Source organism: Hyaena hyaena, unplaced genomic scaffold (genome assembly GCF_003009895.1).
Source record: "Hyaena hyaena isolate Hyena2069 unplaced genomic scaffold, ASM300989v1 scaffold_441, whole genome shotgun sequence".
NCBI classification, from domain to species: Eukaryota; Metazoa; Chordata; class Mammalia; order Carnivora; family Hyaenidae; genus Hyaena; species Hyaena hyaena.
The window spans coordinates 158,682-174,037 of record NW_024081074.1 but is presented as its reverse complement, the minus strand read 5'-3'; positions in this window follow the sequence as shown (position 1 = coordinate 174,037).

Genomic DNA, 15,356 nt, shown 5'->3' with positions numbered 1-15,356 from the left:
TGCTCAGCTGTCTGTCTCATGAACAGAGGGACAGACTGACCTTAGGAGCCTCCTGAGGTGACGCAACAGAAAGCACATGGCACGAACTATCAATCACTCTTACCGAAGAAATGGAAATTGTGTCGGGTAAGTCTGTAGGTCTACACCCAGCTCATAGGAAACACAGGTTAAAACCCCAAGACAGATACCATATGGTTTCACTCATGAGTGGAATCTAAAAACAAACCCCAAATGAATCAACAGGCAAAAAGCAGAATCAGACCTAGAAATACAGAGAACAAACCGGGGGTTGCCAGAGGGAAGGGGTGGGGGAGAGGCAAAGAACAGGTGGGGGGGTGGGGGAGGTCCAGGCTTCCTCGTGGCAGGACTCAGTCACGGAGACAGAAGACACAGCCTAGGGAAGACAGTCAGTGTACTGTGATAGCATCTGGTGACGGATGGTAGCCACGCTCGTGGGCAGCACAGCGTATCGAATTGACTTGTCCAGGTCCTGTGTGCTACACCGGAAACTAAGGTAACACTGTGTGTCAACTCGACTCCCATTAAAAAAAATGGTTTTGAAATGAAAAATAAGAAAGTGGTCCTTAAATGGAAAAATAAATAAAATACGCAACAACTTAAAAAACCCAAACAACCCAAAGCAAAACAACTCCAAGCAGATGCAGTCAATAGAATCCAGAATATAGTGAGGTCTACGACCAGTAAGTCCATTTTTCTCGGCAATAAGAAAATAAGGAGAAAGAAAAAGAGGAAGGGGACTGTTGCAGATTGCAAGAGATTTAAGCGACCTATTTTCCATACGTGATGCTGGACTTGGTTTGAATCCAGATTCAAATAAACCGAGTGTAAAGAGCCATTTAAGAGATAATTAGGGAGATCTGAACACTGTATTTGATAATATTAAGGAACTGCTGGGAGTTTGTGGTGTGATAGTGGTAGTTACTACATTAAAATGAGGCAGAGAGATCTCATCTCTTGGAGATCTCTCTTAGAGATACCAGTGAGTAATGTTTATGGTGGAGTCTCTGTGATGTCTTGGATTTGCTGTAAAACAGCACCTCCGTGGAGGGCCGGTGGGCGGGGGTGCAGAGTGAGGGGAGGGCGAGGTGAGCCAAGACTGGCCCAGTGTTGGTAACTGTTGGCGCTGTGAAGTGGGTGAAGGCTTCGTGTGCGTGTGAGCATTTCCGTAATAAAACCTGTCTTCAGAAGCTGATGACTGCGTTGATCAATAACCTTCTAGTTCATTTCTTTTTCATTCTCATTCATTCACCAGCCAAACTGACTATAAATTAGCTTCTTCAGGGAGCCACACCTTTTCTCTCAATGATCCTCAGAAATGATTGATTTAACACCCTATGGGCCAGCCGCTGTGCTGGGATTCGGGAGACCTGCCAGCCTAGGGTCTGCCAGCTTTGGGAGCTGAGGGCAGATCTGGAGAAGGCGCTGAGTGGGGGCACAGGTGGCTGAGAGCTCTGGGTGCGAGGCAACAGAGCGTTCCCTGCCTCAACGTTCTCCAGTGCCAAACTGTTTCTTTTCTTTTTTTTTTTAAGTTTTTTTTTAATATTATTTATTTTTGAGGGACAGAAAGAGAGTGCGAGCAGTGGAGGGACAGAGAGAGAGAGGGAGCTACAGAATCCAAATCAGGCTCCAGGCTCTGAGATGTCCGCACAGAGCCCAAGCTGTCAGCACAGAGCCGGACAAGGGGCTCGAACTCACCAACCGTGGGATCATGACCTGAGTCATGTTTCTTGCGGGGCTCTCCTGTCACCAACTTCCTGGGGGTCTCACTGTGGGCATATGAGGGAGGTGGGGGCATGTGCCCACAGTAGCTTCTGCAAATACAGGCACCTGTGGCCCACCCTGCTCCTGGAACCTGTATGCGAGGGGACCCGGGCACAGACTAGCCCTGAGCACCATCCCAAGACCGGCACCTAAGTCTGAACCCCAAAACCAGCTGGAACTCCAACCCCCTGAGCCCAAGATCAGTCTGGATCTCAACCCCAAGATAAGTTGCTATGCACCAGTCCTGATACCACACAGGAACTCTGGTCGCCCTCAATGTCCCATACCTGCCACTGTCCCTGAGAAAGAAATCTAAAACGTTCCTCAGATCTAACAAGACAAATGTTCCTGGCCAGGACCCCTCCTGACAGCCCCCCTAATTCCCCAGCTCCACCCTCCAGGATATAATAAAAAAAAAAAAAGTTGGACTCTTAACTGACTGAGCCACCCAGGCATCCCCCAAACTCTGTTTCTAAATATGTGCCAGTCAAGTAGAAGGAATCCGTACCTGGCAGCGCTGGGAGATGACCAAGGGGCTTGGTGCCCGGTGAGAATGGCCCCACACTTCCCTTCTCCAGCGAGCAGGCAGGGCCCACGGCACGAACGGGTGGCGGGACGGAGATTAGCTGTCCTCCAACCTGAAGGAAGGCTGAACAGCCAAACACCAGAAAGTGCCAAGGGCCTGGGCTGCAGCACCTGTGGGCGGCGCCTCCCAGCCTGGGGTTCCTCGTCCCTGAGACGTTTGATGGGCTTGGCCTGTGACAGGCACCCTGACCCAAGGCCACTGCTGGGAAAGAAGAAAGTCTCAGTTACTTTTAGCGACCATAATGCTTTCATTTAATAATGAAAATATCCAGTCCTGTGTAAAGAAAACATCCCGGAATGTCACTCACAGCCAAGCCCCTCCACCCCCTCAGCTCCGGGCAGCTCGGGGAAGCCCGTGGAGGAAGGCACAGGCTGGTGTCTGTCTCTTCTGCCATGTCCTGAGTCTGGAGCTGGCAGAGGAACTGGAGGTGGTGGAAGGGGCAGGGTGGCTCTTGGCTTTACACCCTTCAGGCTGAGCAGACATGCAAAGCTGACTCTTGTCCCCTGGGGTTTGAACCTCCAACAGTAGCTCCAGGAAGCAGGCAGTGCCTCTCTTACAAGTTTCCCCCCACTCCCGGCCCTGGGGCACACAGGGTCCACTTCTGCCTGGGTCCCCTGGCTCCTCTAAGTTCCCCTCTTGGGCAGAATCTAAAACCCCTGTCCAACTCTGTTGTCCTCGTTTTTGGTGGACATAGTTATTTCCCTGCGTGTCTAGGCTTGTGTGGGGGCTCTTTCAGGGGTGAGCCAGGCACCAGTGCCCGTACCCCACAGCCTGCAGGTAACAAGCATCAGCTCCCTCTGAGTGGCTCACTCAGCCTGGGACAAGGAGGCAACCCCAGGCAGGGGCTGAGTGAGCCAGAGCGCGGGGTACTTAACCACCTGCTGCCTCAGCCGAGAGAGACTGAGTCCTGCTGTCTTGGTCACAGCTGCTCCCAGAGAGACCCCATTATGCTCCCTCCTCCAGCCTCCAGGAAGCCACTCGGACTGGTCCTAGCTAACACCAGGGACAGGACAGGCCCACACTGGACAAAGTGGCAAGTGTGGATGTCTGTGCCAGGACTTTCTTACTTTTTTGGATTAGGGTCAGAGCTGTTACATGGAATGGGCTGTCTGAGCCCTGTCTGGACTGGAAAGGGGGCCACTTAGAGCCTGCGTGTTGTCATGTCTTCTAATTCTATGACTTTTCTTTAAGATTTTATTTTTAAGTAATCCCTACACCCAAAGTGGGTCTTGAACTTATGACCCCGATATCAAGAGCCGCACGCTCTACTGACTGAGCCAGCTAGGACCCCCTCTTCTTTTGATTTAAACTGCTAATTTAATTGTACTGTGATCTGTATGATGATGTTGAGACTTCCTCTGTGGTCTCAGACAGGGCTAATTTTTTAAAATGTTGCGTGTGTGCTTGTTGGGTGCAGGGCTCAACATATGTCTTATGAGTCCCAGCTTGGCGTTTTGTTGTTGGGAACAGCCGTCTGCCTACTAATGTCTGCCTGCCAATTATTAAAAATGCTGTGTTAAAAATTCCTACTATAATTGTGGGTTTATCAGTTTTTGCCCAACATATTTTGAGGTCATGTTATTAGGTGCATTCAAGTTACATGCTGTTTTATTATTCTGGTGAACCATCCATTTGTCATAACCATTATCATTATCACTGATTGCCTCCAGACACTTCTGCCTCAAAGTCCATTTTCATCTGCCATTTACTTAGCTACTGCAGCTTTATTTTATTGCCTGGCATTTCTATTCCCAATATTTCCCTTCTACCCCCTGCCCCCCACAGTTCTTTCATTATCAATCTCACTGTGTTCATATGTCCTGGATGTATCTGTTGTAAGTACAACATAGCTGGATTGAAAAAAAAAGTCCCATTTGGTGACCTCTCATTTAATTCTTTTTGAGTGGGCTTCATGCCCAGCATGGAGCCCAACACAGGGCTTGAACTCACAATCCTGAGATCAAGACCTCAGTTGAAATCAAGAGATGAGACGAATGCTTCACCGACTGAGCCACCCAGGCACTGCCCCACCCCATTATTTAACTCAACATTTCTTGTGATCACCGATACATTTGGATTCACCCTACCTTTTATCTTGTGCTTTCTGCTTAACTTCTCTCTCTCCCCCTTCTTTGATTTTCCTTTCCTGACTTCTTTTTTGATTTGACAGAGTTTCCTTTCTCTTTCCCTTCTCCTCTGGCTTGCCAATGATGCATTCTCTTCCTACTCGTTAAATGATTGCCCCTAAACTTTTCTTTTTTTTTTTTTTTTTAAAGATTTTATTTTTAAGTAATCTCTGCACCCAACATGGGGCTTACACTCATAACCCCAAGATCAAGAGTCACATGCTCCACCAATGGAGTGACCCAGGCATCCCTTCTCCTAAACTTTTAACATTCATACTTAACAAAGTCTGCGATTAATCTGCCTCTCTAACTTCTCCTTGAAATACAGGGACATCTGCAGGGTTTAACTCTGACCCCGTGCTTCTGTCTTACCTGTTTCCCTTGTCCCATGTTTTAGTTTCACTTCTTCTACATCCACATTATTTACTATTGTAATTATGGTTTTATAGTGTAAATATGCATTTAGATTTATATATTTATCTGGCTCTTTGCCATCCATTTATTTCTTGCATCTCAGATCTTCTTTCTGGTTTTAATTTCTTTCTTCCTAAAGTAGATCATTTAGAAGGTGTGGCGGTCAAAATCTGTCAGTGGTGTACTAGAGATGTCAGTCGACATGACTACAGTTAACACTGCTGTCTGTCATATTTGAAAGTTGTCAAGAGAGTAGATCCTCAGTCCTCATCACAAAGAGAAAACTCTTTTTCTTTTTCTTTTTCTGGTATCTATAGAAGAGGATGTTAACTAAACTTATTGTGGTAATCACGTCACAGTATATATAAGTCAAATAATTATGCCACTTTATTTTTTTTAAGATTATTTTGAGAGATTTTTTTATTTGAGAGATATTTTAAAGTTAACTTTGAGAGAGAGAGAAAGAGAGAGTAAGCACGAGCAGGGGAGGGGCAGAGAGACTGGGAAAGAGAGAACCTCAAGCAGGCTCTGTGCTGACAGAGCCCAATGCAGGGCTCAAAGTCACAACCCTGAGTTCAAGACTTGAGCTGAGATCAAGGTCGACGTTTAACCAACTGAGCCATTCAGCCACCCCAATGCCATACACTTTAAACTTATACAGTGTTGTCTGTCAGTTTTATTGCAGTAAAACTGGGGAAAAAAATCTGTGAAAAACCCCATATGAAACAAAACAAAACAAATCTATTGGTAGGAAACTCAGTTTTGCCTGGAAATGTCTTTGTTTCATGCTCACTTTTTTTTATGTTTTCAAATTTTATATAAATAGTACCATACTCCACAATCTGCGTTATTCTGCCAACATTAAGTTATGTATTCATGTTGTTACATGTAGCTCTACTTCTTTCATTTGAACTCTCCATAGTATTAATTATATTAATATAACACAATGTATTTATCCATAGACGTGAAAGATGCTTTTTCCTTTTTTTTTTCTTTTTTAAAAAATTTACATGTAAGTTAGTTAGCATATAGGACAATAATGGTTTCAGGAGTAGAATCCAGTGACTCATCCCCTATGTATAACACCCAGTGTTCATCCCAGTAAGTGTCTTCCTAAATGCCCCTTGTCCATTTATCCCAACTCCCCACCCCCAACTCCAGCAACCCTCAGTTTCTTCTTTACATTTAAGAGTCTCTTATTTTTTGTCTTCCTCTCTGTATTTATATTGTTTGTGCTTCCCTTCCCCTATGTTCATATGTTTTGTATCTTAAATTCCACATGAGTGAAGTCATATGATATTTATTTTTCTCTGACTAATTTTGCTTAGCATAATACCCTCTAGTTCCATTCACGTTGTTGCAAATGGCAAGATTTCATTCTTTTTGATGGCCAAGTAATATTCCATTGTATATATATGCCATGAAAGATGATTTTTTAATAAATGGTTTATTTTTACATGATAGTTACTACTATACTTTTATTGTGAAAAATTCAAACACCGCACATATAGAATAATGAGCCCCATGTATCTAGCCTCAACAATCAACTGTGAGTTGTGTATCTCTTTTACTAGATTATTCTGAGACAAACACTACACTTGATATCATTACATGTATTAATAGTTCAATGTGTATCTCTGAAATACAAGGAATATTTAAAACAGACAATTGTGACATCACAATAACACCTAAAACATTAACAATGATTCATTATTATTATGAAATATCTAGTTAGTGTTCAAACATGCAATTGTTTCATGAATATAATTTTTAACATGGTTTGAATCAATTCAAATAAGGTCCATTTGCTGAGATTGGCTGATTGATCTCTTAAGTCTTATAGGGTTCTCCTTCTCTTCCTTTTATTCTCTCTTCCTAAAATTTCCTTGTGATTTGTTTGTTGAGGAAACCAAGTCATTTTTCCTGTGAAATCCTCTATAGTCTGAATGCTGCCAATGTCTTCCTTCTGGTATCATTTAACATGTTCTTCTATTCTGTTTTCCCTGTGTATCTCTGGCTGGATCTAGAGGCCACCCTCATCACTGAGTAATTTAGTTGACTATGAAACTCTACATTGGTAATCATTCTCTCTCAACACTTTGAAGACATTATTCTGTTGTCATGATGCTTTGGTTATTGCTGTTGAGAAGTCTGGGGGTCAGTGTATTCTTACTTTGTAGGCAATTTATCTTTTCTGTCCAACTGTCCTTGACCTTGGTCTTAGAGTCCTACAATTAAATTATTTTTATTTATCTTACATACAGCTCATTATAATCCCTGAATTGTAAGATTCATGTCCTCCATCAAATCTGGAAAATTCTCAGCCATTACTTTTTTTAAATATAATTTATTGTCAAATTGGTTTTCATACAACAACCAATGCTCATCCCAACAAGTGCCCTCCACAATGTCCATCCCCCACTTACCCCTTTCCTGCATCCACCATCAACCCTCAGTTTATTCTCAGCTATTACTTTTTGAAAAATATTCATTTTCCTATTCTCTCTGTACTCTCCTTCAGGAACTTCTATTAAATGTAAGTTGATTCTTCTCATTTTACCTTCCATGTCTCTTTTCTTTCAGGACTCTCATCTCTGTCTCTCCTGAGTGGCATTCTTGGGAATGTCTTCAGACTTATTTTCCAGTTTGTTACTGTTCTTTCAGCTGCATTTTACCTGCTACTGAACACATCCATTGAGTGTTCCATTTCAATAACCATTGTTTTCTATTCCACAATGCTATTTAGTTCATTTTCCTGCATGCCTGGTAACATATTTTAATAATATCTTGCTCATTTGTCACACTTTGATTCCTTATTTTATTCTTTTTTTTAAAAAAATGTTTATTTATTGAGGGAGAGAGGGAGAGAAGCATGTGCACAGAGGAGGGACAGAGAGAGGGAGAGAGAGAATCCCAAGCAGGCTCCCACTGTCAGTGCAGAGCCTGATGTGGGGCTCAAACTCATGAACCCTGAGATCATGACCTGAGCCAAAATCAAGGGTCAGACACTTAACTGACTGAGCCACCCAGCCACCCCCAATTCCTTCTTTTATTCTTTACTAAATGTAAAGATAATTACTTTATAATCTGATCAACTTGTTCTGTTATCCAGAGTTCTTGTGAGTCCAGCTCAATGGCTCACTATTTCCTTTGGCTCTTGCTCACAATGGCTAGTTTCCTCCCTTGCTGTGTGGTTTTGGATTATGTATCCCTATTGGTGGTGTCTCATCTGCAGAGCACATGCAGCCCCAGATTGAGGGTGTGTGCCTCCAAAGGAACTTTATATTTGCATTTTCCAGACACATCCAGGGTATGAACAGCGTGAGACAGCTATTTTCTTATTTCTTGGCAGTGGGTTTCTTGGACGATGCATGAGGGCACCGCTGTGGCTGTGTTATTCTCATGGGAATGTTATGAGACAGTCTGGACAAACTCTTTTGTCATTTTGCCACCGGAGGGTTTTTATTTATCTCTGAAAGCCAGTCCTTTAGGGTCCCTGGCTTTGTGGGGGGCCCAGTCCTAACTCAGTGCTCAGGGCAGGAGGCCTTTCTTCCTTGTATTCCTCCCTCTCAACCCAGTATGTCCTGTATATGGTCCCGGAGCATATGAGCAAAGAGGAAGAGGCCCCGGTTCCCCATATGGGGCACATTTAGGAACAAACACCAGTGCAGGAAGTGAGGCCTTGAATACAAATGATCTCCATGGGTTCCAGGGTCGGTGGCATGACACACAATGCCGGTGGCCAAACACCCCATCCTGTGCACCTCTTGGGATGCCATCTAGAAGAGGCAGAATCTTTTAGTCACTGCTCTGCTTTCTCTAAAGGCTCTAATTTAGCTCTTGGGTAAGAAAAAACCTTCCCTAGAACTTTGCTGGCTCATTTCATCGGTAGGCGGGCTGCCGAGGAGCCAGCCCCGGGCTGGCCACGGGGAGGGCAGGGCAGTGGCAGCAGAAGGCCCCATAGAGAGTGAGCCTGCTGTCGTGAGTAACTGCTGGCCGCCAGGGCAGGTCCGCGTTTGCGGGAGTGGTAGAACCACGAGGGCTCCCCGGGCACCCGGAGTGGGTTTTTAAACGTCAGGCACGTGGTAGGTGGTTGTGTTCATGTTACCACCCATATGGATTTTAAATTACAGCCTCAGTGAAAACAGAGGATTACGGCGTGGCTTGCAGGGGGGACCCCCAGAGCCTGAGTGGGATTTGAGAGGCAGCAACAAGCAGGCTGCTCCTGGGATGTGATGTCAAGACAGCCCCAAGGGACCCCCAAGGGTCCTGAAAGTGCCTGCTGTGTGGCAGAAAATATGGCCAGAACATAGTTCACTTAAAATTAAATTTTTTGTAAATGTTTATTTGTTTTTGAGAGAGAGATAGAGACAGAGTGTGATCAGGGGTGGGGGAGGGGCAGAGAGAGAGGGAGACACAGAACTCAAAGTGCGGCTCCAGGCTCCACGCTGTCCCCATAGTCCCTGATGCAGGGCTCAAACTCACGAACAGTGAGATCATAACCTGAGCGTTGGGCCCTTAGCTGACTGAGCCACCCTGGTGCCCCTAAAACTAAGTTTTTAAAAAAATGTTCTATTTATTTCTGAGAGAGAGAGAGACAGCGTGAGCAGGGGAGGGTCAGAGAGAGGGAGTCACAGACTGAAACAGGCTCCAGGCTCTGAGCTGGCAGTCAGCACAGAGCCCGACGCGGGGCTCGAACCCACGAACCGCGAGATCATGACCTAAGCGAAAGTCGGACGCCCAACCGACTAAGCCACCCAGGCACCCCCCAAAACTAAATTTTTAAAAAGAAAACATACAAAGTGTTTTGGCTTTTGGTAGAGACAGAAAGAGACTTTACTCCCTCCTTCAGGGTGTGGAAGCAATTTCCATATGTAGATTATTCCGGAAGAGCAGCATGAGGCTCCCTGAGCAAATGACACACACACACCCCCACTCCACTAACCCTGCCTCAAGGAAGACCAGGGGACAGGGCGCCATGAATGTGATCCATTGGCAGCAAGTGGGCATCCGCTGGGCGCCAGAGTTGTGAGTCTGTCCTCACCGTCATCCCGAACACCGCTGCCAGGTGAGGCCTCCCCGAACACTTGCTATCCTCTCCCTGCCCTGAGGCTCTTGAGGTGAGGAGCGGGCCGCTGGACACGCCTCTGAGCTTTGATGCAGACACATGGGGCTTTGGGTCAGTCTAGACCTCAGTTCAGTCCAGCACTTGACTTCGGCAAGCACTCCGGGACCTTGAAGTCTTCACATAAAGACGACGGATGGAAAAGCGATGTTGTTGGGTCAGGGTTAGTGCCATGTGCCTTTCCCCGCAGTAATCAGCGCAGCAGGCCGCACGGTAACCACTCAGCACTAACTGCCCTCTAGTAAATCCGAGAGTGGGCCGCGCTGATTTCTGAGCTGTGGGTTAGGGGAGTGGTTCCAAGGACAGGAACCATGTGTGGGCTGAGCCATTACAAGGTCATGGCTCAGATGGGAAAAGGGCAAAAGGGACTGCAGTTAAGTCCAGGTGGCTGCAGAAGCCACGCAGAAAGGAAGCACCCAGTGTGGTGTGTGCGCTGCAGCTGGGCCTGAGTCCTTGCCTCCCTGCGGACACGCTGCAGGACTTGGGGAGTGGCTAGGCCTCCCTGTGCCCGGATCCCCGCTGGCCCTCCTCTGGTGGCAGTGCTGACCTCTAAGAGCTTCTGGGAGGCTGCCTGGCACTGGGAAGAAGCTCTATTATCACGACTGTCTCTGAGTCTGTTTCTTCCCTCCCCGTCCCCCGCCGGCACATCCCGTCTGTACCAGAGCCTCTGCTGACCTGCAGCTGCAGACGACACAGGACCTTCACTTTCCCACATGGCCTTGATGTTTCTCGTGGCTTCTGTCCCTGCATCTCAGCTCGTGCTGGAGCTGGCTCGGCCCTGGCTGCCACCTGGTCCCATGCTGGCTCACGGGAGCTGACCGCTGTGTTTTAAGCTATCCTCAGAATCGGTCATGGGAAGCACGACTCCATGGCCTCTGATGCCGGCTTCCTGAAGTTGGGCCAAGTTTCACGGGTCCAGGGCGCTGTCCTTTGCAAGACTGCCCTCGCTTCAGACACCTGGCAGAAGTTCAAGGCTCCCCAGGCCACCCTCACTTCTAACCACCTGGTTACAGATTCAGGGGCTCTCACCACCCCGTCAGGTTCAATAATTTACTAGAAGACTCACAGAACTCAAGAAAGTGTTGTACTTACAATTAGTGTGTTATTACAGCGCAGGGGCACTAATTGGAACCAGTCAAGGTGAGAGCGCCATGGAGGGGATGCATCGTCTTCCTGTCACATCGATGACGTGTGACCATATGCGGAGCCCCTGAGCTTTGGTGTTGGGGTTTTTATTGGGATTTCATTATGTAGTCATGACTGATTGCACCGGGGCCCATGTGACTCCTGCCCCCTTCCCCCCCAGGGTCAGGCTGATATCATATCCCTCAAAATCCCAGCTGTGTAGTCACATAGTTGGTTTTTCTGTCACCAGCCTCCTTGCTGAGTCACCTTGTTAGCATAAACCACAGGTGGGGTCCAAGGGATCTGCTGTGAGTAACGCTGCAGACGTTCCAAGGGTTTGGGGGCTGCCTCCCAGGAGCCAGCGAAAGCCAGCCAGTTTCTCTATCGTATATAATAAACTTCAAATTAGTGCCCACTGTCCCTCCGACCACTGCTCCCTTCCATGGTTCCCCACCCTTGTTTTTAAGAGCAAACACTGTGCAGACCAAACTCATCTTCCCTCACCAGGCAACATCCCAGTTTGGTAGTGAACATCTGGTCAGGTGTCACTGGTTTAATCAAGGGGGAGAAGAGATGGGGTCATAGGGCATAACCATGACCGTCCAGTCTTTGCCTTCAGCTACGGTTACAGAGTGGCCAGCTTCCCATCATGAGGGCTCCAGGAGCAGAGGGCACCCTGAGTGGTGTGTTTCCTGCATTAGGGAAAGGATGTCAGGTAAGAGATCAGGTGCGGTGGTTTTCATTTTGGCTCCTTAAGATGCTTTAACATCAAACTCTTCTCCCAGGAGAGGCTCATCTTGTCTCTCTCTCTCTCTCTCAGAAAAATTTCTTTGCCAGTGTTCTCAGCCTTGCAGCACATTGCACATAGCCTGCTCTCTGAGGTCTCCTTCCCACCTGCAGTTCACGAGTCTGAGGCCAAGGGGATGGATCAAGTATATTTTCAGAAATCAAGACATCAATCAACATTTGTCTCAGGGCGCCTGGGTGGCTCATTTGGTTAAGCCTCTGACTTCCACTCAGGTCACGATCTCATGGTTTGTGAGTTCAAACCCCATGTTGGGCTCTGTGCTGACAGCTCAGAGCCTGGAACCTGCTTTGGATTCTGTGTCTCCCCCTCTTTCTGCCCTTACCCCATTCGTGCTCTGTCTCTCTCTCTCTCTCAAAAGGAAATAAACATTAAAAAAAAAGACAACTGTCTCAAAAACAACAAATATTATGAAATCTTCTTTGCAGTAGGTCACGAGGAGGGAGAAATGTATAAAGCTCCAGAATGGTGCTGTCTGATGGAAAGAAAATGTGAGCCCCATATGCAATTAAATTTTCTTTTTTTTTTTTTAATTTTTTTTTTAATGTTTTATTTATTTCTAGGAGAGAGAGAGAGAGACAGCGTGAGCAGGGGAGGGTCAGAGAGAGAGGGAGATACAGACTCTGAAACAGGCTCCAGGCTCTGAGCTGGCAGTCAGCACAGAGCCCGACGCGGGGCTCGAACCCACGAACCGCGAGATCATGACCTAAGTGAAAGTCAGATGCTTAACCAACTAAGCCACCCAGGCGCCCCTGCAATTAAATTTTCTATAGCCACACTAAACATGTAAAAAGAGACAGTCCAAACTAATTTTAATCATGTGGTTTTTTAAAAATTTTAATTCAAGTGAGTTAACAGTGTAGTCTTGGCTTCTGGAGTAGAACCTAGTGATTCATCTCTTACATGACACCCAGTGTTCGTCCCAACAAGTGCCCTCCTTAATGCCCATCCCCCATTTAACCCATCCCCCTCCTACCTCCCCTCTTAACCCAATAAACCCAAGATATCTTTTCAATATGTAATCTATATAAAAATTACTAATGAGATATTTTACAATTTTTTCCTTTTTTTAAACTTTTTTTAAATGTTTTATTTATTTCTGAGAGAGAGAGCATGAACAGGGGAGGGTCATAGAGAGACGGTGACAGAGAACCGGAAATAGGCTCCAGGCTCTGAGCTAGCCTTCAGCACAGATCCCGATGCGGGGCTTGAACCCACAAACCGTGAGATCATGACCTGAGCCGAAGTCGCATGCTTAACTGACTGAGCCACCCAGGCACTCCCTTTTTCTTTTAAACATTTATTTATTTTTGAGAGACGGAGACACAGAGCATGAGCAGGGGAGGGGTAGAGAGAGAGGGGTGGAGACACAGGATCTGAAGCAGGATCTAGGCTCTGAGCTGTCAGCACAGAGCCCGACGCGGGGCTCGAACCCACGAGCCGTGAGATCATGACCTGAGCCCAAGTCGGATGCTTACTGACTGAGCCACCCAGGCGCCCCATACAATTTTTTTTCAATGTACTCAAGATCTGCTGTGTATTTTTTGCTCTTAGTGCAGCTCAGTATGGACTAGCCCCAGCTGAAGTGCTCAACGGCCTCCTGTGGTCTGTGACTGCTGTATTAGATACGCAACTACATGTTTATTATATTTATATATTTTATATGACATATTTTAATATATTTAATGTTATATCTTATATATATTGTATGCTTGCATACAATACATACGTATGTATATATGTGTATGTGTATGTATCTACATATGTGATCTGTTTTCTCTAGAAGGGAAAAGACATTGGGGAAAAGCACCCTCAGGAGACCTCAGGGCCCATACCCTGGCTCCACTGCTCCCTGGCAAGTTACCAGTCTTCCCAAGCCACTACTTCCTTCCTCTGCGGCACACGGCTAATAATACCTGCACAGAATGGTTGGGAGGGTAGGAGGTGTATATGAGACTCTATATGGCATGGGGCAGGTGACTAATAAATAACTTCTTCTCTGTCTCAGAGACTTGAAGCAGGGACACAGATGAGGATGGTAAGTTGGCTCCTGACTCACCTTGATAGAATTCTTTTTTTTTTTTTCTTGCTAGGAAAAAGTATTATTTTAACAATGTTATTAACAGTAGGTACTATAATTACTCCTGACCTTGAAGTTCCAGCTAAGAAATGCTGGAAGCAGACAGAGTGGTCTGTCTCATGCCAGAGCTCATGTATTTAATAGTTCAATATCCTTCCTCCCTTCAAAACTCAGCTGGATAGACAGAGGAGTAATGAACAAATGTACAAAGGATCCTTAATTCTGTTAATAATTCTTTGTCTTAGCTATCTTATCTTGATTAAATCTCTCAATAAAAATGTGTTTTAATGTCTGAAAACTGTATTTAACTTGTTTTTAGCTAAACATTACTTTTTTTAAAATGTTTTATTTATTTCTAGGAGAGATAGAGACAGCGTGAGCAGGGGAGGGTCAGAGAGAGAGGGAGTCACAGACTCTGAAACAGGCTCCAGGCTCTGAGCTGGCAGTCAGCACAGAGCCCGATGTGGGGCTCGAACCCATGAACCGTGAGATCATGACCTAAGCGAAAGTCGGACGCTTAACCGACTAAGCCACTCAGGCGCCCCAGCTAAACATTACTTTTTAAGAAATTAGTTCTGATAGGTTTTTATTTTTTATTATATCTTTAAATTTTTTTAAAATTTACATCCAAGTTAGTTAACATATAGTGCAATAATGATTTCAGGACTAGATTCCAGTAATTCAACCCCTATGTATAACCCAAGTGCTCATCCCAACAAGGGTCTTCCTTAATGCTCCTTACCCATTTAGCCCATCCCCCCTACACAACACCCCCCCAAGCAACTCTCAGTCTGTGTTTTGTATTTAAGAGTCTCTTATGTTTTGTCCCCCTTCTTGTTTTTATATTATTTTTGCTTCCCTTCCCTTATGTTCATCTGTTTTGTATGGTAAATTCCACATATGAGTTAAGACATATATTTGTCTTTCTCTGACTGACTAATTTCACTTAGCACATTACCCTCTAGTTCCATCCATGTAGTTGCAAAAGTCAAGATTTCATTCTTTTTCATTGCTGAGTAATACTCCATTGTATATATACACCATGTCTTCTTTATCCATTCATCTGTTGATGGACATTTGGGACCTTCCCATACTTTGGCTATTGTAGATAGTGCTGCTCTAAACATTGGGATGCATGTGCCCCTTTGAAACAGCATACCTGTATCCCTTGGATAAATACCTAGTAGTGCAATTGCTTGTTGTAGAGTAGTTCTATTTTTAATTTTTTGAGGAACCTCCAGACTTTTCTAGAGTGGCTGCACCAGTTTGTATTTCTATCAGCAGTGCAAAAGAGATCCTCTTTTTCCACATCC